Below are 27,214 nucleotides of genomic sequence, written 5' to 3' on the forward strand. Positions count from 1 at the left end.
AACTTTGTTTTTGTAAGTTAAGTCCTGCAAGACCCATATGTAAATAATATACTGATGCAGCATTCATGTGGCGTTTTTCGCTTGTAACTTCATGAAACGTGGAAAATGGCACATCATTATTTACAGCAGATTCTCACGATTAAAAAGAGCCCAACGTCACCATAATCTGTCTTTTAGATCTATAGATATCCCTCGTTGAGATATGGCACACAGAAAACCTCACAGGAGCACATGAGCGGAGTACAAAAATAGCAGTTGCTTAGACTTGGCGTTTTTGCTGGTGACTTCATGAAACAAGCTCCGATCGTTAAAAATGACACACCCTTATTTACAGCAGATTCACACGATTAAAAAGAGACCAAGAACACAACAATCCGTCACTCTCATCCAAAGTTCTCACTCATTGAATTATAACCTCACAGGCGCAAATATGCTAACGTTGTGCTAAAGTCGCGTTTATGCTTGTAACTTCATGAACCAACCCAGCTAACAATGACCTGGCGGTCCACCAGCGTTTTTTGGGCGGCACAAAGTCAGCGGCTTGACACGGTTGGACCTCCGTCGGCACACCATCGGCACGCCGACCAATCTGAAAATGACGTCGGTCTGCCAGTGTTTTTTGGGTGGCACGCCACCGGAGGTTTGCCGCGGCTGGGCCACCGTCGGTACACCAGTGGCAAAGCCGATTGTCGGTCACTGTCTGTTGTGACACCTTTATTTTATAAAAGTACATTTATTTTATATGTATATTTATTTAATTAATTTTTACAGTTAAAAAGAATCTGAAAGCACTTAATAAAAAATAGTGAGACTTAATATTGCTAGTCATATAACCAAAGCAAAGCATTTGTATAGAAAAATTCTGTCTGCATGCAATCACTTTAAAAGGAAATAATTAGGTTGAGTGTTCCTAAACAAAATAATACAAAATTTTAAACTAAAATTATATAAAACTAATATAAGAGTGTCACTTTGTCTCACTATCAAGTGCAGGGGTGGCTTTTGCACCTATGAATTACACATAAATTAATTTCAAATTCATGATTTAATACTAATGAGCTAGGTTTTTATGTATGTAATGTTTTAATTCTAGTTTATTTGTGTAAAAGATGCGTGACTGTGACTTTATTGCGCGTGCGTGTTGAACATCCGAATCGCGTTCACTGGAGCGGCGGAGAGTTGCCATGGAAACGGGGATCCGACTCAACTGACAAGCAGCACAACTCCTTCTGTCGCTGTTGTTTTCACTACTTTCAGGTGAGTTTAGTCTCTAAAATCACACAAATAATACACACAACTGTTCCTGACACCTTTCTTACGTGTAATTGACACACTTCTGTTGAATATTTACTTTAAATAAATGGTTTAGTGTCTTCGGAAAAAGACCGTTAGCATCTCGGCTAACTATCGATTGAGCTCTTGTTTATGAAAGTTTGAGCTTTTAATCAAATCTTTATGTGAAAATGAGAGGTTTTGATCTTTTTGTAAAGGTTTTGCTGGTAATTTGTCAATGGTATGTGTCAAAAACCTAAAAGTATAAACTGTAACGTTACTGTTAATCAGTGACGTCAATTACATGGAGCGCGAAAATTAGCTGCAAATTGGTAAACAGAAATTGTAAAAAAAAAAAAATGTTCTGTGATTTCAGGAGGGACAAAATAACCCCTCTACAACAGAGTTGAAGATCCCAAGATCCCAGCATTCCTGAAGGAAGCTCCTGACAGAGAAGTAGGAAACAGGTGAACTGAGGAAATTCATTAAATAACTTAATATGCATTTATTTTACAGTATATTTCACGTAATATCACCATGATTTTACATTATTTTCTTTTCCAAATTTATAAATTTAAAAAAGGCTTTGACATCTAAACGTAAGTGACACTGTATGAGCAATAATCAACAAGTAAACCTAAAAACATAAACTCTTAATAAATTATTTTCTGTATATTCTTCTTTCCCTTTTTTGCTTTTCTCCTCTTCTTTAGCTTCTTTCCTTCTAATAAACTGGTATTATATACTAAATATTGTTGGCTTGGTGCTTATGTTCCTTGATTCTTCCATGCTGATGTTCTGCACCACAGCAGAGTTGGAGCGGATCTCCTATCAAAAATCTCCAATACTCATACGACTAGTAAGTACAATCTCTAACATACACTAATGTTCAAAAGTGTGGGGTTGCTACAGCTTTTTATGTTTTTGAAAGATGTCTCTTTTGTGCTTACCAATTGTGCATTTATTTGATTAAAAATACATTAAAAACAGTAATATTGTTACAATGTAGATCAGCTGTTCTCTATGTGAATATATAGTAAAGTGTAATTTATTCCTGTGATCAAATCATCATTCCTCCAGTCTTCAGTGTCATATGACCCTTCACTGATCATTCTCATATGAGGATCTGATGATCTACACACATTATTATGAGTATTATCAGTGTTGAAAACAGTTGATACATTTTATTTTTCAGCATTCTATGATGAATAGAAAGTTCAAAAGAACAGCATTTATTTGAGATTGAGACTTTTGTAAAGATTATAAATGTCTATATGTCTTTTACAAACGTCTTTACGGTCACTTTGTTTTGATCAATTTAATGCGTCCTTGCTAAATAAAAATATACATTTCTTTTAAAAGAAAATCTTATTGAACCCAAACTTTTGAACAGTAGTGTACACTACCATTTATAGGTTTGGGGTCTGTTTGACGACAACAACAAAAAAACTGTGCTACAGTTATATGAGATTAAATAGTAAAAAGTGCACATTATCATCTTTTGCCTGAAATATGAACAGCTATGCTAATCTTTCTCCTGTTACTTCCCTGTTTCTATCTCAGGATGCACAGCAAGGTTACTAGAGATTACGCCAGCTCCAGTTTGGATCCAGCCTCACTCACAAAGACTTCAGATGATTGCAACTATAGATGGAAATGCAAAACTGCCAGATATTGTCCTTATATTGTAATCGTTGGCCCGGTTATACAGACAGCTCTTAGATTAAGCCAAGGTTAGGGCTTAGTTCAATTAGGACCCTCTAAGTAGCTTTTTTTAAACGTGTCTTAGAAAAAAAAAACACATTACTGGTGTGAATCTTGAGACAAAACAATGACACTGGCATATTTTAAGATATATCAGGTCAAGTTGCTTTCAATTAAAGGCTTAGTTCACACAAAAATGAAATCCTAGGGTGTGTATGACATTGTTCTTTAAGCCAAACACAATCAGAGTCATATTAATACAATTTATTAAATGTATTAATTTAATGTCCCTCTTCCAAGCTTTATAATGGTAGTGAATGGCTGTTTCTATTTTGAAGTCCATAAAAGTGTACTTTATAACATGTTAGATCTGGACATTTTTCTTACACAAACCCATCGAATCGCTTTAGAAGGCCTTGATTAACCCCTGGAGCCGTGTGGAGCACTTTTATAATGGATAGATGCACTTTTTTGAGCTTCAAGTGTTGGGCTGCCATTCACTGCCATTGTAAAGTTTAGAAAAACCAGGATATGTTTTAATATAACTCTGATAGTATTCGTCTGAAAGAAGAATGCCATATACACCTAGGATGACTTGAGGGAGGGTAAATCATGGGGTAATGTTCATTTTTGGGTGAACTATCCCTTTAAGACAGCTCAAACATGCATTTTAGTCCGGGTACTAGCTTAAAGGGATAGTTCACCCAAAAATGTAAATCCTGTCATTAATTCCTCTCCCTCATGTCGTTCCAAACCCGTCAGACGTTCGTTCATCTTCAGACACAAATGAAGATATTTCTGATGAAATCCGAGAGCTCTCTGTCCCCTCCATAGACAGATTCAAATTTAATTTAATGAAGCAACGAGAATACTTTAGTGTGCATAAAACAAACAAAAACGACTTTAAAGGGATAGTTCACCCAAAAATGAAAGTTAGCCCATGATTTACTCCCCCTCAAGTCATCCTAGGTGTGTGTGACATTCTTCTTTCAGACAAATAAAATCTAAGCAGCAATAGTTGCTCTGTTTTTGAAGTCCATAAAAAGTGCATCTGCCCATCATATAACTGCTCCACGCGGCTCTGGGGTGTTAATAAAGGCCTTCTGAAGCGAATCGATGCGTTTGTGTAAGAAAAATATCCTTATTTATTTGTATCAAGTAAAGTTCCAGCCGATCGCCTTTGAAAGTTGAAAGTGCCTTCTCGCAATTCAAGATGTGTTCGTGACGTCATGACGAGCGGACCTGGTCGCGTTTATCTTTCGGTCGGCAGGGGAACTTTCAACACTTTTTCCATAAATTGATCATGGAAGGCGGTCAGCCGAAAGTTGACTTAATAAAGTTTTAAATATGGATATTTTTCGACATGAGGGAGAGGAATTAATGACAGGATTTACATTTTTGGGTGAACTATCCCTTTAAATCTTGTCTGAAACCGGGAAAGTGTCTAATAGGAAAGGTTTGCATGACAGGTTTGCTGATAAATAAACAGGGATATATCAGTACATGTAACTCCGAGAAAGAGTAAACAATGTTCATTTACATACATTATTAACATTGTTACAAAGTGGGTTGAAAATCTGAGAACTTGCTCTAAAGATGTTGAAGGATATAATTGTGTCTGTTTAACTGAACACAACTTTAAACTCATGACTTGCATTATCTTAGAGTTATTGCTATATGGACACTTAGTATTGTAAGACTGTATGTAGCGATGTTATCTTTTGTTCAAACCATGGTTCTCTACTATAGTAAAACTGTAATAATACCAGAGTAAAATTATGTTTATCATATAGTAACCATAGGTTTTGACACCATGCTTACTTTTGTAGTTATGGTTTTACTACAATCATTGATGAACTATGGTTAATTTTGTTAGCTTATGAAAACGAACCATTTTACCACAGCCTTGCGGTAAAACCATAGTTAATTTCATAAGGGTACAAATAAACTTAAATTGAATGCTCCTAATTTACTTGACTAATGTTGAATAAAAGCATCTGATAAATGTATAATCTGTTCACTGAAAATGTATTTAATAAAAATAAATCTGCAACTGTTATTGAGAGGTCTGCATTGTTTTCCTCCATTATAGTGTAATGACATTTTGGTTAGCTTATGGAACTGATTAAAAACCGTGGACCGACGGTGGGCCGCCAGAAAACATTTGTTATAAACCAGCGGCTCAGTAGCGGACCACTGTCGGAAAAGTGGTGGCTGCCGCTGGTGGTCCGCTAGAATAACGATGAGCAAAATCCCAGCGGGCCGCCGGCGGCAGCCACCGGTGGGCCGCCAACTTTGCCTCCAGTGGTCCGCCACTGGCCCGCTGGTCGTATGTTTGCTGGGAAGCTCCGATCGTTGAAAATAACAAAAATAATAACCTTTATTTACAGCAGATTCCCACGATTAAAAAAAGACCAAGGACACCATAATCGGCCACTCAGATCAGAAGTTATGATTTATTGAATTATGTACATGAAACCTGACAGGAGCACATGCTATTTTTGCACAAAAGTCACGTTTATGCTTGCAACTTCATGAAACTTTCTCCGATCGTTAAACATGGCACAACATTATTTACAGAAGATTCCAACGATTAAAAAGAGACCAAGGACATCATAATCCGTCACTCGGATCAGAAAATATGGCTCATGGAATTATTACACATTAAAACCTAACAGGCGCACATACTCTTAAATAAGCTATTGTTGCACTAACATCGCGTTTATCATTGTCACTTCGTGAAACGTTCTCTGATCGTTGAAAATGGCACATCATTATTTACAGCAGATTCTCACGATTAAAAAAAGACCAAGAACACCACAATCCGTCACTCGAATCAGAAAATATCACTCATTGAATTATTACACATTATAGCCTGACAGGAGCACATACGCTAATAAACAGTAGCTTTAAAGTCGCGTTTACGCTTGTAGCTTCATGAAACTTTCGATCGTTAAACATGGCACAACCTTCTTTGCAGGAGATTCCCACGATTAAAAAGAGACCAAGGACACCATAATCCATTGCGTCGATCACGAGATATTCCTCACAGATGATGTGTTGATCAGTGCAGGTTGGCAGAACATGGCCATTTACATTATATAGCAGCTAGAGGGCGCCCGGGGGCGGTACACTCCGGTTTAGATGAATAACTCAGCGCTCGTCAAGAGCATATAAAAAATTATAGATTGAAAAGCTGAGATTCTAAGCTTTAAAATGATACCCATTATGTGTTATTATATAATATATATACAATATAATATACATAATATTGTAATAATATAATGTTTTATCAGCAGTTTCTCAGCATTAGATTGTCCAAATGTAATAATAATTTATATTTTCTAAAAATATTAAAACTGTTTTAACAAATAATACATACTTTTTGACTCTCCTTGCTATAATTTGAGTTATGAGTCTTTAAATTTGTGTATTTCTCTCAGAAAACAACAGTTTTGTAAATGTCAAGGACTGAACAAAAAGGCTACCTTTGTTCTAAATGCTGTAACTTTTGATTACTTTATGATATCGCCACAAAATTTTATCCAGATGCAGACCACATATAGGAGAACATCACCAAAAAAGAATTTTTCTGCTGCCCTATTTCCTTCCTGAGTTATTGAATGTTAAATAAGAAATATTTATAAAATTATTTAAAAAATATTTTAAAATATTCCCTTTTATCAGCAGTTTCTCAGCCATGTATTGTCCAAATATAATACAATTTATATTTTCCAAAAATATAAAAAGTTTGCTAACAAATGATACCTACCATTTGACTCTCCTTACTATAGTTTTGGAGTTATGAGTCTTTAAAGTTGTATATGTCACTCAGACAAAAAAAACCCTTAAAAAAATAAGGGGTTAAAGGAGAACTCCGGTGAATTTTTAAGTTAACCTTGATCGTTATACCTTTGTTAGTACTGTCTATAGAAAAAAAGAAAAAAAAACGGATTGCAGATCGCACATCATGTGTGTTTTCTTTATTTTGTAAGATGCACAACAATTTGTTTTTATTGTGACTGTACACAATAAACAAAAAATAGAAACTTAACAGATTATAATGATGTATAACGCTTGCCTGAATTATAAAAAACGACACTGATAAGAAAAAAAGCGAGCGGACTCGAGAGGGTTAATGTGTTTATAAGCAACTGAAAAAAACACAAATGTCAAGGCATGTCAAAACTTCTAAAGGGCCCCAAAAGAGCTCAGACTCCTAGGGGTTAATGATCAGAATAACAGTAGAGTCCATCCTAGAGCAAAACAGAATGGGCAGGCAATTGTCCTAAACCATCATCAAGTGATAGCCACTCTGAGGAAAATCAACATCAACAAGGCGTCAGGACCATGGGCGTAGATTACGCGGGGGACGGGGGGGACATGTCCCCCGCACTTTTAATAAAACGTACATTCGTCCCCCGCACTTTTACCGGGTCGCACCGGTCCTAGTCGACCCGCTCCATGCGGGATTCTAACCGGCGTCGCACCGCTCTTACTGACCTACGTCTGTTACACAAACAAGTTCGTTTACGTAGAAGCTAACGTAAATAAATCTAGATTTAAATTCAAAGACACAAAATAATCTATACATGACCTGTCATTTTATTCGTATCCAAAAATGAGGCGATCTGAACACTAGTATAGAGTGCCAACACTCGCGTGCAACACTCCACTTCATACTCGAAGCCATAGGGCGCTCTCTCAAAGAAAACACAAAACTGATTCGTAGAAGTAAAAGCCTGTCACGTTCCAAAGGCATTCAGCGCTGTAGCAGCAGCTGCATAAAAATAATCGTTATGACTGATGAAACGTGACAACAAACACGATTGCGACAATATATATGGTTTGTGTTTTTCCAGCCATCTCAAGGTTATTGACAATAAAGAATATGAATAATGCAGTGCTAACTGACAGCCTGTTTAGTATCTTCTGCTTGCCAAGGCTGCATTTATTTACCGTAATAAAAAATACAGTTAAAACATTAATATTGCGAAATATATTCACATACGTTTTAATTTGTAATGATATAGTAAAGTGTAATTTATTCCTGTGATCAAAGTTGAATTTTCAGCATCATTACTCCAGTCTTCAGTATCACATGATCCTTCTGAAATCATTCTAATATGATCATTTGATGAAAAGGAAACATTTATGATTATAATCATTGTTGAAAACAGCTGTGGAAATCATGATGCATTTTATTTTTCAGGATTTTTTAATGAATAGAAATTTAAATGAACAGCATTTATTTGAATTGAATAAAGCATGCATAAACCTTTTGTTATATTATAAATGCCACTTGATCAATTTAATGCATGTTTGATGAATAAAAGTATTAATTTCTCTCTTTTATCTTACCACAAATGTTTGAATAGTTTCATGATTTCCACAAAAATGAAGCAGCACAACTGTTTTCAACATTGATAATAATCATAAATGTTTCTTGAGCATCAAATGAACATATTAGAATGTTTTTTGAAAGATATTGTGACACTGAAGACTGGAGTAATGATGATAAATTCAGCTTTGATCACAGGAATAAATTACAAATATTTTTTTCTTGTTTTACTATATATTCACACAGCTGCTTTACATTTGGATAATATTTCACTGTATTACTTTTTTACTGCATTTTTAATTAAATAAATGCAGCCTTGGTGAGCAGAAGACTTCTTTCAAAAACATTTAACAATTGTAATGTTTCCAAACTTTTGATAGGTACTGTATATTTTCTGCCTTAATCAGTGATATTTTTTTTTTTACAAAGCATAAAATCCAAGGGGACTTAATGCACAAGTGTTTGTAGTACATAAACCAATCATAAAATTGGCATAACATATAGGGAAAACATTATAGATATTAGTGGTTATTGTTCAGCAGTGTATTTTATATATCACTGAATTAAAAGAAAGAGATGAGATCAATTAAATCTGTCAATTAGACCAAGGTCAGAAAAAAACTGGTATTACACCTGACATTTCTGTCCCCCTCACTTCTGAAAAGACGGCTACGCCCCTGGTCAGGACCTGACAGGGTCTCAGGCCGCACACTGGGAACATGTGCAGATCAGTTAGCGGGAGTGTTTACAAGTATCTTCAATCGCTCACTACAACTGGCTATTGTTCCTACCTATCTGAAGTCTACCACTATTATTCCTGTACCTAAAGGAGCTGCAGTTGAACGTTTTAATGACTTTCATCCAATTTCCCTGACTCCTGTCATTATGAAGTGCTCTGAGAGACTTATATTGTCGCACATTAAAGCTAGCACACCTAAGGATCTGGACAGCCATCAATTTGCTTATTGGGCAAACAGATCTACAGATGATGCCATCTCACTTCATACAGCTCTGACACATCTAGAGCAGCCGAACAGTTATGTTAGGATGCTGTTTATTGATTTTAGTTCTGCTTTTCATACTGTCATCCCTCACAAAATGATATGTAAAATACGCAAGTTGGGAATAGATATAACACTCTGTTCATGGATTATGGATTTCCTTACTAATAGGCCCCAGAATGTCAAAATAGGTGATCGCACCTCTTCAACAATCATCCTGAACACGGGCGTGCCACAGGGGTGTGTGCTCAGTCCAGAATTATTCACCCTCTTTACCATGATTGTACTCCAATCCATCCGTCCATCTACATACTAAAGTTTGCTGATGATACAACTATTCTCGGCCTCATCTCAGAAAATGAAGAAACAGCCTACAGAGAAGAGATTAAACATCAAACTCAATGGTGTACTGACCAAAAAACCCCAAAGAGATACTCATAGACTTCAGGAGTTGATGGAGACTCCCATTCACCGTTGTTTGTTAATGGAGAGGAAGTGGAGAGGGTAAATTACATAACATTTCTTGAAGTCTACATTATGAAAGATCTCTCTTGGTCCATCAATACTTCTCATCTGGTTAAACAAGCCCAACAAAGGCTATTCTTCGAAAAATAAAGCAGGCCAGGTTACCCACACAGCTTTTAATTGATTTCTATCATTGTACCATAGAGAGTATTCTTTCCTACGGGATTACTGTGTGGTATGCTAGCTGTACTGGCGAAAATCACAAAGAACTACCGTGTTGTTAAAACAGCACAGCGCATTATAGGTACTGAGCCCTCGAGTTTGGATACGGTCTATGCTGATCGTTATACACAAAGGCTAGCAGCATCATCATGGATCCCACCCATCCAGGATACAGAATGTTTGTCCCTTTACCGTCTGGGAGGAGGTATAGGGCTATTAAGTCTAGGACAAATAGGTTAAAGTACAGTTTTTTTCTTAAAGCTGTAGCTGGCCTCGGACCTTACTCCTCCACAGCCCCTTTATTCCCTCCAGTAAAAATCAACAAGGATTGAGGATTTAAGGTTTGTGGACGGACATTCAATACATGCACATTATACATTTTTTATACATTGTGCAATATATTAGTTCTTATATGTAGATCAATGTATTTTAATGTGTATATTTATAGTCAATGAGTAAATGTCTTTTTTTTTCTGTTATGAGAGCTGCCATTCTAAATTCTTTTGTACTTGTACTGGTACAATGACAATAAAGTATCTTACTTTACACACACACACACACACACACACACACACACACACACACACACACACACACACACACACACACACACACACACACACACACACACACACACACACACACACACACACACACACACACACACACACACACACACACACACACACACACACACACACACACACAGGCATGTTTACAGCTGGATGGGTTCTCAGAAAGCAGGTTTAGCAGGTCTCAGAGAAGATTATTCAGGGTTAGTAGAAATGAGAAATGTCTCTAAGCTTCAGTTTTTCAGCACGTGTGAAAGCACAGAGTATTGATGTGTCCCAAAGTGAAGGGCGCGCACTTTGGAAGGCCGCATTTGAAGTGCGATAACGTCATAGCGGCACTACAGAAGGGTGTCCCAATGTGAAAGCTGAACCTCTGAAGGCCGCATTTGAAGTGCGATTGCGTCACAGCGACGCAACGAAGGCTGCCGCAAGTCGAAAGTGACTTCAAAATGCGCCCTCCATTTCTCAGGCAAAGGAAGGGTACAGCAGATGGAACCTTCACACAACTTCGCAGCCTACCCTATCCCAGAATTCACAGCACACTGGTGACTACAGGATTTGACTGGTCCGCATTCCCGCGCCACTCAATCAGATTTCTTGCGGCGCAGGATTAAATTTCCCAGTGAAAGACGGTAGCGGTCGGTAACTCAACTGTAGCCTGGATACTATTGAACACAACAGCGCAACCGCTTGAACTTGAAGTAAACAAAACGTTTAGTGGTGGCATTCGCACAGTCCCCAGTTCCCTGCCCTGAGCAACCTGGCAAGATAAACTTCAATTTCCCAATTTTAACTTGCATAAATGTTATTTATTTCTCAATCATTCTATCACGTTTCGCTCTTTCTTTACCTTTTCTTTCTTTTTTCTGCACTTTCTTTAAATACAAATTAGACCTGTGCTGGGCTGTTTTTTCATCCCGCTGCCGCTACATGATCTATTCCGCACCGCACCCTCCCGCTCGCGCTTAAAATTCACTCCGTGCTCACCCGCTAAATTATTTTATTCCCAACTCGACTGATCCCGCTAATTTAGATTTAATTTCCAGAATCTCTCTTTTAAATTTCCCCTACAGAAAGAGAGAGACTGGGGATAACAAAAGTAATAGGCTATGTTGGCCATGCAATCATTTTATTTAATTTTCTTATCATACTGTCAACACCGTAGCTAAAAAAATTCATAGAGAAAAATAGGCTAAATCAAATCTGTCTCTCAAAATTATAAGCAAAAAAACTAATAAACGAAAACTGCTGACTTTACTAGCTGTAGGCCTACTGCAGAATAAAGTATTTTATATGAATAAATGAATGTTGCTCACTGACGACGGTCCATTACCGAAAGTCTCCTCCAAAGGCTGAATGTAAAGTCGTGGCCGGGATGCACAGAACAATTTATATATATATATATATATATATATATATATATATATATATATATATATATATATATATATATATATATATATATATATATATATATATATATATATATATATATATATATTAAATCAAGTTATTTGTAAATGTAACAAAGTAATTGCTGTCTATTGTTAATTTTCGTTAACTTGAAATGTGTAGGCTAAATAAAAGAGAAGTGGTTGTTCTGTACATTGTTTATTTTTGTAATGCAAGTTATAATTTGTACATTAAACAAATTCATATATGTTCATACATATATTTTCTTGTCATGTAAATTAAAATGTGTAAATGAAAATAAATTGGTCTATACATTACTTAAACTATTTTTATAACTATTTATAGGCCTACAATATAACCTAAGTTTAACATCAGAAACAACAGAAATTTAAATTAACAGCTAAAACAGAAGAAAACATTTCTACACTTTCATTGAGCTGAGCGGGAGACGCTGGTGGATCTGGAACCGGGATGGGGAATAATGCAATAAGACCCATAAGGCCTGTGCCAGCGGGACAACCTCTTCTTCTGGGATGAGTGCATATTTCCACTGTCCGCAGGTTTTGCGGGGCTGAATCGGTCGACGGCTGGCATGTCATAAAAAGTACATGATGATGTGAGTTGAATAAAAAATAATAAAGCCTTGGACGTAAATATATAAATGTTTAAAATATATTGTAACAGTCACATTTAACATAAGAAATAAACTATTAGTTAACAGTTTATTTCTTATGTTAAATGTTACAATATATTTTACTTAACAATTAAATATTTAACCATAGCCTACATATTTACGTGCTTATGGTCCGGTCTCCTATTGTCGCAGGCTATGAAGCATGTCAAAATCCAATAAAACTCATAAAAAGCACAAAACAAAACAAAACTTTTCTGCTCCATTTCTCTTTTTAAAATCTCCTCACAAATGTCCGCTGTCAGTTGTCACACACCTGCTATAGCACATTTAACGACGCTCGATTCAGTGTTGCCAAGTCTGGAATTGGGCTGCATTTACTGTTGCTGTGGTTTGTTTGTAGCCTATAGTCCACAGGTTTAAGTTGTCCTTACTTTAGCAATATTTCTACCGCCCGCACCCCACGTTTTGCCACATTTTGGCCGTGATTCCGCTACTTTTGATTAGCAATTGGAGGGATTTTGTAGTTCAGACCTGGCTACCCTGTCCCTCGGTTTGCCCTTCGCGTACTTCGAAGGTGTGGCCTGGCCTGGCCTTCGAAGTGCACGGCCTTCGAAGTGCGCACCCTTCACTTTGGGACAAAGCTAGAGTGTCGCCTCATAAAACATTACTAATCAATTGTCCAATCTCACATTTCACCTCATTTCACCTGATCAACCAGTCAGCTCGGCCATGACTCCTCCTTCCCTTCCTTAGGCTCCACCTGGGGCGTTGTCAAGCAGTACTCTAATGGTGTTTATGCAAGATTTATACTTAATAGTAGTTATATACTCAATAGTAGTAGCTGAAGTGTTAATGTAGGACTACTCATTAGTCCTGCATTACTTCCTGCACAGTTACTTACTAATGGCGGATCATTATTCTAACGTGTTACCCAAATCTCTTGTGTTTTTGTGCACACTTGGCAAATAAAGCTAATTTTGATTCTTATTTTCCCCTGTTCAATGTTCTGTGTCATCTTTATGTGGTTGTGTTGCTCTCTATTTGTTTGAGTTCTTCATCATGTGTTTTATTAATTGCATCAAGTAATATGATAAAAAAACTGATTTGTGCAGCCTTCAGTGATTCACTTACAAAGACACATTAGATCATCTGTCAGATCATGACATAAAGAGGTTTAAATAAAAGCATCAAAATGACTTCAGCACAGCATTAAAGTCTCAGAAGCACCAATAACACATCATAAGACAACAAGAAAACACTAAATAAAGATGAAACACTCACCTCAAATCATATTTGTAGAGGTTTATTCCTGTTGCTCTGAACTGTTGTGTTGAAGTCTCTGAAATTTCTGTCCCTTCTACAGAACAAGGACATGTTTTCAGGTTAAAGGCGTAACAATGAAAGGAATGACAGTCAGACATGTCAGCACACGTAATATCTCTGATCTGATTGGTTGTTCAGAAAGGCTCATTCTCTGATACTGTGCTGAACATTTGTAGTAGTTTTACAAGTTTGTAAAAATGTGCTTCGAACAAAAGTGTATCAGGTAGGTCAGTGTATGTTTTCTTATTTTGGTTTTCAATTTGAAAAAAGCAGAAAAAAGTTGTATTGTCAGGAAAAAAAAATGAAGTTCATTAATAGCAGGGATGGGCAGTATTTCAGATGTAGTTGACTCTTTCCCTGCCATTGACGGTCATTTGTGAGAATACTCGCCATTGACCGAACTGGACAAACCAGGGACTTGTGTGTGGATCCTGTTTGTGGACTTTTGCATTGGGTACTGTTAATTTGAATGCATATTGTAAATTCACAATAGTTCATGAAGTGAAAAAAAAAAAAAAATACGACGAAGCACCGGCTGAAGCCACGAAAAAAGATGATAAATTGTTTGGCGCCACCAGCTGTTTCACTGCCCCTCCCCCTCTCCATTCCATCGCTCAGTCAGTGCAAAAAGCAGAGGCTGCAGGGCTGATTCCATCACAGGAGAGCACCTGCACTTTCTGGAAAAACCACAACGGCTACTGTTATGTATGCCATACTTATAGTGAAGACATGACTGTATCTTCTAAGTTAACTTTTCTTGGATAACAATGTTTTTACAGTGTTGAATTAACATTAGCTAAAATTGACGCTAGTGCTGATAAAATGAGGATGAGAAAATCAACAAGCATCTTAAATTCTTTTCCATGAAACTAGGATCCACTTGATCTTCATCAACACATTCTTAGCACAGCAGAAGTCTTCTCTTGCAAATGCCTTAACACTTTTTCATTTGTTTCACACCCTTTGTCAAAACAGTTACCACAGATCTCATTAGCTGTGTCTCATATCGAAAGGTTGAGTCCTCCAGAGGTGGCATTCGAAGGCTGCACGCGTCATCAAGGCTGTCTCATTTCAGAAAAGTAAGTAGTGTGCATGAGGTGTATCCTTCGCTGCTGCAGATAACCCACAATTCTTTGCGTCGTCATTAACAACCGTCATATTTTTTCAATATTATTTAAAAAAATGGCGCCACGGGCAGATATACATGCAAACGAAGATGTGGTGTTTAAACTTAAGTAATTTCAAGCTTGTTATTGTTTCTAAGCTGTATTAACTTAAATAGATAGCTGTGGTAAACAGGATTACAAGTGTTTAGTGATTTTTAAACGTTTAGAACAATACTTTGCTGTCAAGGCAAGAAACATTTCATAGTCATTTTCAAGTTAAAAATAATTTTCATTCACATAACTGGTGTGAGAGTGCAACGCCACTGTGAACGTGTTGGCATAGCAACGTGATACTTCCTGCCTGTGTGTCCTACGGAGGACATCTCGTTTAATTCTGATTAAGGACACTCCGTATACCGCATCCTTCACAGGATGTGTCCTCCAGAGGATGCAGCCTTCAAAATTAAAAGAAATGAAACAGCTATTGAAAGACCCCAAACTCTAAACTCAGTCCTTGAGGGCCACTGTCCTGCAGAGTTTAGCTCCAACCCCAAATAAACACACCTGAACCAGCTAATCAGTGTCTTGCTAGGCCTTGATTAGCTGGTTCAGGTGTGTTTTATTGGGGTTGGAACTAAACTCTGCAGGACAGTGGCCCTCCAGGACCGAGTTTGGAGACTCTATTAGCTCTATTGGATTCACTGTGTTGAACAAAAGGAAAACATCTATTCACAGCTGATAGAAAGTACTTACATAATTATGAATATCTAATCCACCAGTGAAAATCGTTTGCACAACTCTTAAATCAGCAATCAGTCCTCATCCATCCATAAAAGATGCCACCTCTGTGTTACTACTTGCAAGCATGGATCAAAGAGGCCAAAGGCATGGAAGGAGAGTAAGAGGGCATGGCAGAGGGGTCCGGGAAGAGAGTTTGCATGAGTGGTGGAGGAGCTGCAGCAAGAGGACACAATCGAGCTCAACTTTAAAATTAAATTTGAGCAACAATTATTAAAGCCTTCTGTCCCTCCATTGAAAATGTATGTACGGTATACTGTCCATGTCCAGAAAGGTAATAATAACAAAATAACAAAAACTACGACTTTATTCAGCATTGTCTTCTCTTCTGGGTCTGTTGTCAATCTGCGTTCACGACTCTCCTCAGACTGTAAACGAAGCTCGGGCGCACCAGATAACACGTCAGCAGCGTCTTACGTCGTGGAACATGGATTGACAGTGTAAATACAGTTGGGAATGGAGATGGAGTGGATATGTATGCGTGTATGATGACCAAACCAGCGTGCTATCGGCGTGCGTGTGCACCCGCCCGCCACAGCAGGAATGGAGGACAAGGTACGCAGGGGATGATTGTGTGTGTGTGTGTGTGTGTGTGTGTGTGTGTGTGTCGCCCAACGGGCACAGGGACAGGTCACTCTGTCACAGAATCTGTGCGTGCATGCATTCATTGACTCGTTTGTGAGTCGATCCTATTGTCTCAATCCAAATGAATCAAATAGGATCGACTCACAAACGAGTCAATGAATGCATGCGCGGCACTGGATCCACGAATGCACATCTTACTCGTTGCACGCACAGATGAATCATTTTGATACTAAAATCATCTCATAAACGAACACCTCACAACAAACAACGCACGACAAAGCTGAAAATCAGCCCGACCCAAAGAAGAGTTGCACAAGTCAGAATTCGGCTCGAAATCGGACGAAAATCGCACTGGTATACCCAGCTTAAGAAATAGAGTTGAATAAAAATATGATAGGATTTGGTGAAAAACAAACTAAAATTCAATGTATTAAAGAATATCCTGGCCATTGGTTGTGTACGGAGGGCGTTCACGTGACTCTATTAACGTCGCAGTTCATTCTGACTCGTTCAGGAGAAGCCCACAAGTTGTAAGAAATAAAGATAAATAAAAACACAAAATGAAAATTGAGATGAATTGTATTAATCTTTGTGTACTTGCCTCTAAAAAACACTGTTGCTGTCCTGTCTCTGTCTCTTCAATGCTTGAAGTCTGTTAAGCCGCGCTTTGATCTGAAGGTGCATTACCGCCACCTACTGGATTGGATTGTGGCACATTCGATCGGTAGGGGAAACATTAAAAATTCTTTATTAACCCTGTATTCTTTAGATAAATAATTAAATGTATGTAAATTATACATGATTTTAAAAAATAAAGCCTACATTATATACATTTAAAACAGAATATGAATTAAATAACTGGATGACCACAAGAATTAAGGACTCTGTGACAGTCATTATAAAGTTCTCTGCATGTGCTAGCTAGCTGAAAACACTAGAGGATTGGAGATGTTTTCCATGATGGAGATTTTAAAACAAAAATTAAAACATTAATATTAACAATATGCTTACTTGTAATAATTAACTGGTTCGTCCCATTGAGTTCAATTTATGGTAGTATTTCTTTGTTAATCCACACACTCGTTGGTGGAGATTCATCCTTTGAGAATAATTACATTTCACAGAAATGTACCCAATTGATTTGGATTTGATCTAACATGTTGAATGATGGCACAGATAGATTGATAGTAACCCTCACCAGTGGAGAATTAAGCTGACCAAAAATCAACATTGATTCAATATTTGTTTTTTCACACTGAAAAGCATGGAATTATCAACATTGATCCAATATTATTTAGCATTGAATTTTCAACATTGGTCCACTATTATTTTAGCATTGAATTTTCAACATTGATCCAATATTATTTAGCACTGGCATTTCAACCTCAACCAAATTGATGATTCTGATGGAATTTCAACATTGACTCAATGTCACATTGCTATATGGGTGGTATTTTTCATAATTTTGTGAAGATGTCTTTACTCTCCGTGTCCGTGCAGCTGTGGTTGTACAGTAAGATTATCATTGGACCTATTCAAACCGGATAATGGACCGTTCGACCACCGAATCCTGCAGTGTCTGTGATATTGAGTAAGTGATCATCGTTCTCGCTAAAACATATTTTGTCATACCATGAGATCTGCAGTTTAGTTTAAATACGAATTATTGGAATTAGCCTATATTTAATCCTTGCTGTCATTAAAACAGCGTGTCACAGGAAAACTGATCAAAAGTCGCAAATGTCTATCTAAATTCATATAATTTTTCTTTAAATTCTGAGTAATGATTTTATGTAATTTCAGTGCATATGGCCATTAATGAAACTGGAACATTAATGTAAATGTGTATATCAAAATGAAAACAGATTTAAATTTCTTACTTCATTACTTTTCTCACTCTAGTAAAAGAGTTTGTGCGCATTTTTTTTATATACATTTTGAATTACGTTTAGATTTTACTAGATGTATATAGCCTAAAACAATAGGCACAAATAACACTGTTGGATTTAATCTTCATGATAATGTGGATATAACGTATAAAATGGAGTGAAAATTAAATGTCATTAATTCTTATAATCGTTCTTCTCACATTTATTTTCTACAATCTAACTTGAGTTCACAACCTCACCATCTGTGTCGCCAATTCCCTTTGTCTCCAGTATGTGCATACGCACGGCTCAACGTTTGCTTAAAGGTGCACACATTCTCCCGTCAAGTTTGTTTTTTATAGATCACAACCTTTGCGTGGGAACTAGCGTACATACATTTCCAGCCCCGTTTTGTGCGTACGTACGCTTTATAAATGAGACCCCACCCAGCTAACAGGGAACGTTTCCATAACTTTCACTAACGTTATGTAAAAGTTATGTAAATGTTAGAAAAAACATTCCTAAAATAATGTTTCAGGAACATTCTAAAAATGTTTTCATAGTTCAAAAACATTCTCGTAACGTTGAGAGGAAACATTCTTAGAACAACATTGTTGGAACGTTTTTATCATGTTTTTGGTGCTTGACTGATGTTCTCATAATGTTCAGCGAAAACGTTCTCCCTACAACGTTCTTGCAACGTCATTATCATGTTTTTTGTGCTTGACTGATGTTCTCATAATGTTCAGTGAAAACGTTCTCATAACTATGTTCTTGCAACGTCTTTATCATGTTATTTGTGCTTGACTGATGTTCTGATAATATTCAGCGAAAACGTTCTCCCTACAACGTTCTTGCAACGTCTTTATCATGTTTTTTGTGCTTGACTGATGTTCTGATAATATTCAGTGAAAACGTTCTCATAACAACATTCTTGCAACGTCTTTATCATGTTTTTTGAGCTTGACTTATGTTCTGATAATGTTCAGCGAAAACGTTCTCATAACAACGTTCTTGCAACGTAATTATAATGTTTTTTGTCCTTGACTGATGTTCTCATAATGTTCAGCGAAAACGTTCTCACAACAACGTTCTTGCAACGTCTTTGTTTTTTGTGCTTGACTTATGTTCTGATAATGTTCAGTGAAAACGTTCTCATAACGTTCTTGCAACGTCTTTATGATGTTATTTGTGCTTGACTGATGTTATGATAATGTTCAGCGAAAACGTTCTCCCTACAACGTTCTTGCAACGTCTTTATGATGTTATTTGTGCTTGACTGATGTTCTCATAATGTTCAGCGAAAACATTCTCATAACCTTCTTGGAATGCCATAATTTTAGATGTAACGGGCACAGAAATTATTATATTATAAAATTAACAATTTTACTGATCTTTCTTTAATTAACATGGCTTCAACTTTTATTTTTTCTTACCTCTTAAGTTTAACTTAAGAAATAAAATACACTCCTGAACAAGAACCAATAACTTTTATTCTATTTGTTTCCCTATATTGTCCTAATGACAAATTTATGATTGGTTTATAAACTACACACACACACAATATGCCAGAACATATAGGCTATCTTATTTGATATTTTCTGTATTTTAAAGGGGTCATAGAATGCCATTTTTGTACAAGTTAATATGATTCTTTAGTGTCTAAATGAAAAGTTTGTAATATACTTTAATAAAAAATTCTCATTAGTATTGTAAGAAAACACTCATTTTACCTGGTCAAAACCAGCTCTGTTTTCAGCAAGTCATTTCAGTGTATGTGACTTTAAATGATAATGAGCTTTGCTCACCCTGCCCCTCTGCTCTGTGGGGCGTTCGGTTCGACGAGAAGGGGCTCGCTGCAGCCTGCGGTGGATGTCCAACCCGGCCCACATCCAAGTGTGACGTCAGAGAGGCCAGGCCATTGCCGCCCTGCAGCCGATTTTTACGATTTTATTGGTCATATCAATCACAGTAGAGACTGCCTCTACACCAAACACTGATCCCTAAACCTACCCATCACTGTAACGAATTAAGTACTGATTGCCTTCACCAAACTCTTTTCCCTAAACCTACCCATCACTGTAACGAATTAAGTACTGATTGCCTTCACCAAACTCTTTTCCCTAAACCTACCCATCACTGTAACGAATTAAGTACTGATTGCCTACACCAGGGGTGTCCAAACTTTTTTTAAAGGGGGCCGGATTCGATGTTGTAGACATACCCAGGGGCCGGTGCCTTTTCTATTTTTATATATATATATATATATATATATATATATATATATATATATATATATATATATATATATATATATATATTATATATATATTTGACAAAAGCTTGAGCTGACAGTAGAGTAGCTTGAGATAGGACACAGGAAATGTATAGATATTTAACAATATCTGTAAAACTTTCATCAACCAAAAAGTTTTAATGGGTGAAATGTTTATATTATTACGGAGTTAGAACTCTATTCTTATTTAAATTTAATAAGTGCTCTATTTAGATCACCACAGGTAAAACCACACTACAAAACATGCTCTTCTGACTTGGTATTTCTGTCTTTTTTCCAGTCCAAATATCAAAAAATTATTAAATCAAGATGCTTTTACTAAGGAAAATTACATATTTTTTATTGATTCCTGGGGGGGAATCTAAATGAATTGAGTTTTTGCTTGAAACAAACTAAATTATCTAATTAATGGATTAGAAAAATAATCTTCCAAAATCTTCCTTAAAGATTCCAAACAGAAACATTATTTTTCTTACCCCATTGGCAGATATATTTGCTTGTTTTAAACAAAAACTCACTTCAATTTTATTTTATTTTCCAGAAAACAAGAAAAAATATCTAATGTCATTTAATTTATCTCGTAACATCTAAATTACAGCATTTTTTGCAGTGCACACAATGCAACAAGTAATTATATATATATATATATATATATATATATATATATATATATATATATATATATATATATATATATATATATATATATATATATATATATATATATATATATATATATATATATATATATATATATATAGAATGGTATTTAGTCTATAGACATATAAATACAAATGCACAAAACTGCAAGTTTATGACAAAAAATAGTCTGCAATTTGGCCTTTCTTAGTCATTTAATACATGTCTACATCACAAATTAAATAAAATTAGATATTAACCTACATTTCTGACAAATGATCACGGTTACAGGTGTTACCACAGTAAATCCATGATACATTCGAAATGCGAATTGTTGTTTGAAAATTATTTTGAATCGGCTCAGCTGATTTGCACGTTAGTGTTGTTTATTAAGTCAGCGCTGTTTAACTGGATTTAAATTAAATCAAATCACAGAGAAATTCAGTACCGGAGACCTCCGCGCTGAACTCGAACACTTCTCACGGGCTTCGAAGGCTGTTTAGTGGGCGTGTGATCGAGACATTTACTCAGCAGGTAAACACATTTGTTCAGAGTCAGAGCTCGCGAGTTGCGCAGAGCACAAGCAGCGCTGTTTCGCTCCGCTTTTGGCGCTGTTTCCCTGGCCTAAAGTCTAGTACTGCCACCTTGCGGTGACATCGTGTGAAACTGCATGAATTGTAAATGATCTGTGGCGGGCCACATGTAATTCATTTTAATAGACGCGCTGCGGGCCGTTTGAAATTCATCCCCGGGCCGCATTTGGCCCGCGGGCCGGACTTTGGACACCCCTGGCCTACACCAAACTCTTTTCCCTAAACCTACCCGTCACTGTAACGAATTAAGTACTAATTGCCTACACCAAACACTGATCTATAAACCTACCCGTCACTGTAACCAATGAAATTAGCTGCAGGGCGGGATTTCTGACGTCACACTTGGATGTGGCCGGAGTTGGATATCCACTGCAGGCTGCAGCGAGCCCTACTTGGGTTCAGAGGTGGACAAAGTACAAAACTCTATTACTTGAGTAAAAGTAAAAGTACTACTGGTCAAATATTACTCCGTTACAAGTGAAAGTTCTAAAAACAGATTTTTACTTAAGTAAAAGTACAGAAGTATTTGTTTTTAAAAGTACTTAAGTATCAAAAGTAAATTTCCTTTTTTATGTCAATGCATTATTTTATTATTGTTGCATTGTTGTATATATGTACATTATGCCACCAAGGTGGTTTAAGCCAGTCAGTGATGCTCCATCCGACATGCTAGCATACGACTACCTTAAACTCATTTCTTTACATTTGTATAGAGCGTTGTAATTTTTATACAAGTATTGAAATGTTAAATTTCTTGTATAAAAGTTACAAAGCTCTTTACAAAGCTGCTGTCACTTTAAGGCTGAATGCATGGACCCTATACACTGATACGCATCCAATATTCTCCCAACTGTTTACTCTTCTCTTTCTCCCAAACATTTACATTTTTGAACATTTTATGAGACATGCATCAAAGTGTAACTAAACTAATCTTTAATCTTTTGAGAAAACTGAAACATACTTTTTAAGTATAGCCATGGGTGCACACACTGTGCCAAGGAACCGTCTTCTTCCATTTAGCTGTAAACTGATCAATGTTAAAAACATTTTTGGGAAACTTCACATGACCCTATACAAGAGTGATTACGGATAGGCTGTCTGCAAAAAAAACACAAAAAAAAACGTTTAAAGAAGAAAAAAATCATCCACTGACTTTTAAAGGGGTGGTAAAACACATTCTTTTGAAGGCTTGACTGTGTTTGTGGGGTGCACTGTAACATGTGTTCATGCTTCGTTTTAAAAAAAATTGCCTTATTTTTCATATATTTGACCTTTATTCTACACTGCTCTGTCCCTCCTTGTAAAACGGTCTGATGCTTTCCGGGTTGTATGAAGCCAGTCCCTCAAAAATACGCGATGGGCTCAGATTGGTCAGCTGGCCCAGTGTGTTGTGATTCGCTAAACGCCTAGTGCACGTATGTCGGAAACGTCACACCCCTTACCGGAGGCTGTGCTTTGGTCAGTGTTAGAAACAACGGCGTCAATAAAACCATACCAATCTGAGCCCAGGGTTTTTCCTACATTGAAATTTTTTTGGCGGCCGCCAAAACAAATTTTTGCCCCGCCAAAGCCTTATTTGATCAGTTATTGTGATTTATGAGTGATGTAGATCTACTGCGCTTGTGATCGGCGCATGTTAACTGATGACAGAGCGAACGAGCGGAGAGCCCTACCCCGCGCGCACGCTCTCGGTCTTCAAAATAAGCACCGTTTTAGCATTCTAATATATCACATATCACGTTAATCAAAAGGTCGGAAGACCGAATCCATGTTGCACGTGGTGGATTCGGACATTTTTGTCCTTGAACTACCGCTGGATGTGAATTGCGCTCAAAAAACGCTAACTCTTCACGGTCACCGACCAGCTGACATAAACCATACTTTCAATAAACGGGAAACAAATCCTATCCAGTTATGAAGTGTTTTCTGTGTGTTGACAAATCTTTCGCGATGTTCTAACAGACGGGATTCACACACAAAGCGTCTGCTGGTGTCCGATTCGCGACCTAATGACTCCTTTGAACCGAATCATTTTAACGACTGGTTAGAACAACTGAACTGTCCAACACTGAACTCACGAATCAGTTTAATCATTTACTCAGAACAACATCTGAAATGAGAACACAAGTGTGCTCACCCAATTTAGCAAGAGTGGATAGTAAGAATTATTTTTAATTATAAACAGTCTTTCAGCTTATTTCTGTTGACAATGTGTAGTAAATAAATAGCCTAAAATCATTTAGTTTAGACTGGAGTGAGGTGAAACCAGAACAAAGTTATTAGCTAGCTGATAATTTTAAGAAATTGTATATGGCAGAAAATTAGGCTATTTGTTATTTTTTTAATACTATTTTTTTAAAATTGATATGTTATATACCAAAACAATTATTTGTAAATAGTGTAAAAATGAGGAACAAAAGAAACAAAAATCAAGGTATCGAAATAAGATAAGCAAAAATTACAAACTGTTTCTTTGAATTTATTTTAAATTTATTGTCAGTATTGCGATCGCAGATCACGTGGGTAGGGTACTTTTTACTGTGTATGTGTGGATGACCATGTCTGTCAGCCACCACCGAAGACCATTTTTGACCCAGGAAAAACCCTGGAGCCCGAATCAGACCCAGAACATTTGAGTGAAGATGATCGAGCAGAACCTGTTCAGTCCTCAAGAGTAAAGACTGCGGATCTATAATGATTGCTACTGAATGGCACTTTAACTTTTGTATTTTTAGAACGATTATAGCCAAATATCTGTCGCAAGAACTAACCCAAAACAAACACTAAGCACTGGCTTAAACTAGTAAGTTAGCCAAATCACACACAGAACCATGTTTAGCATGCCTGTAGATAAACAATACATAAAAGCTCTAATCAAAGAATCATTTACACTAATGCCAGGTTCGCTGTTGAGATTTTAACGTTAGTGTTTGTAACGATAGGTGTTCGTCGGATAACGTTAAGTATGAATGAGCTTTTAACAGACTGGTTTGCAGAACAGTGTTGTCATCTGTTTACTTCCTTGCTACAACCTATTACAGGAAAACACATCGATGAAAAATAAATCAGACTTACAGGTTGTGGCCCGTGAACAGCTTCTGTTTGTAAATCCAGCTTTCAGGACAAGCCGTTGTGCATATCCTGTATTGAACTCGCGAAGTTTGTGGAAGTTTGTGTTGTCCTCCGTGAAATGTGCAGCGCGCGCGTCGTGCATCCACGCACCGGCAGTGTTTTTTTCACGCAGCTGACGTTGTGCAAATCTGGCATTGAAATCGCGAAGACGGTGGATGTTCTCCTCTGTGGATGTGCTGCAGGGAGCCCTGCGCGTGCCTGATTCCCCGCTGACTCAAACACACGTGCATATAACATGTTTTATTTTAAACGCTCTGCAACGCACCCCCGTCCCTATGAAGGCTGAACAGAGCAAGTACCCCAGACCTGCAATCCGGATGAAAATAACAGCGTTTCCTTGGCATCGCGGCAACAACACTCCAGCCTAACTATACCACAACAGCGCCGCGATACAAAATGGCCTCACCCCCCCTTATTTCATATTCCCCGGAGGAGGGGTTTATGTAAATATTGGGCCTGGTGATGTCAGCAAAACCCGGGTGAATGTGTAGTAGTCCCTAGCGGCCGTTTGCTGTAGTCCTTAGAAACTGATTTCTTTAAAAGCAAATATCTCCCTTTGCTTTAAACTTTGAACGTTGTAACTTTGCAGATGTTGTTTATGCTCAAGCAGCAACATTACACGTTAGCTAAAGTTAGAATAGTGAAATCGTGGTTTACCACCCCTTTAAAGCTGCTACAGAAACGACTTTCGACTTTGAGGACCTTGATAGAAATGTAGTGGAGTAAAAAGTACGATATTTGTCTTTCAAATGTAGTGAAGTTAAAGTAAAAGGATCCCTATAAAATAATACTTCAGTAAAGTACAGATACTCAAAAAGTGTACTTAAGTACAGTACTCAAGTAAATGTACTTAGTTACTGTCCACCTCTGCTTGGGTTCGACCCGACACAACACCACAACACACGTGGAGTGTTGCCTTGACAACAGTTGAGGGTATATTTTCGAGAAATAATGGCAACGGGAGTCTCTGAGGACACATCTGAGCAATCTTATCAATTTGAACCGGAGTTGGACCAGGAACAGATGACGAACCCAACGAAGTTCGAACAGGACGTTTCTGAATGGTTGGTTAACGTCATGTCACTTTGATCTATCTTTGTACTGGCAGAGTAGCGTAGTTGCTATGTGTTTACTGATGTATATGTTAGTTAAATGGTAAATGGACTGCATTTTCATTGTTCATTTTCATTAGTTCATTGACAGATTGATGTTATTTTATAAGATTTTTTTTGATATTACTTCTTAATCAGTAACAGACATCGTTATAAACCATCTACAAAAGTAAGCTTAGTGTAGTGTTACCACCAGTGTTGTAGTCGAGTCACCAACTTCGAGTCCGAGTCGAGTCTCGAGTTCCAGTGTTCCGAGTCCAAGTCCGAGTCACCAAAGAAGAGTCCGAGTCGAGTCCAAGTCGAGTCACCATTACCTGAGTTCGAGTCCGAGTCGAGTCCCGTGTTCGAGAATACAGAAAAAAATACAGAAAAAAAGTAATATTGTGATATATTATTACAATTTACAATATTTGGTTTTCAATTTATTATACTTTAAATTATAATTTATTTCTGTGATGCAAAGCCTAATTTTCAGGATCATTACTCCAGTCTTCAGTGTCACATGATCCTTCAGAAATCATTCTAATATTCTGATTTATTATGAGTGTTGGAAACAGTTTTGCTGCTTAATATTTTTTCATAACCTGTGATACTTTTTTAGGATACTTTGATAAATAAGTTTGTGTTTGCAAAAAGCAAATGTTTTAAAAATAGAAATCTTTTGTAACAACAATATACACTACTGGTCAGTAATTTGGGGTCAGTCATTTTTTTTCTTTCTTTTTTTGAAATAAATCAATAATTTTATTCAGCAAGGATGTGTTAAATTGATAAAAAGTGATAGTAAAGGAGATTTATATTATTAGAAAATATGTTTTTATTTTGAATAAATGCAGTTCTTTTGAACCTTTTATTTATCAAATATATTAAGCAGCAGAACGGTTACCAACACTCATAATAAATCAGAATATTAGAATGATTTCTGAAGGATCATGTGACATTTTGACAAATTCTGCTTTGCATCACAGAAATAAATTATAATTTAAAGTATAATAAATTGAAAACCAAATATTTTAAATTGTAATAATATATCACAATATTAATTTTTTTTTTCTGTATTTTTGATAAAATAAATGCAGGCTTGATGAGCAGAAGAAATTTCTTTCAAAAACATTACAAATAGTAATGTGTCCAAACT

At 36.8% G+C, this 27,214-nt stretch overlaps 2 protein-coding genes across 2 annotated transcripts in view; one reads left to right on the plus strand and one right to left on the minus strand.

The window, feature by feature from the left end:
- Positions 1-13,983, minus strand: part of LOC307126519 (NACHT, LRR and PYD domains-containing protein 3-like) — a 33,405-nt gene extending 19,422 nt beyond the window's left edge. Inside the window, exon 1 of the mRNA XM_079817082.1 lies at positions 13,906-13,983. The gene's annotated coding sequence lies outside the window, so the exon portion shown is untranslated. The remainder of the gene's footprint in view (positions 1-13,905) is intronic.
- Positions 1-27,214, plus strand: part of LOC307126546 (uncharacterized protein) — a gene marked incomplete at its 5' end in the record, with an annotated part of 1,586,879 nt that overhangs the window by 396,981 nt on the left and 1,162,684 nt on the right. The window lies entirely within an intron of this gene.

The sequence above is a fragment of the Gobio gobio genome (genome assembly GCF_949357685.1).
Source record: "Gobio gobio genome assembly, chromosome: 5".
NCBI lineage: Eukaryota > Metazoa > Chordata > Actinopteri > Cypriniformes > Gobionidae > Gobio > Gobio gobio.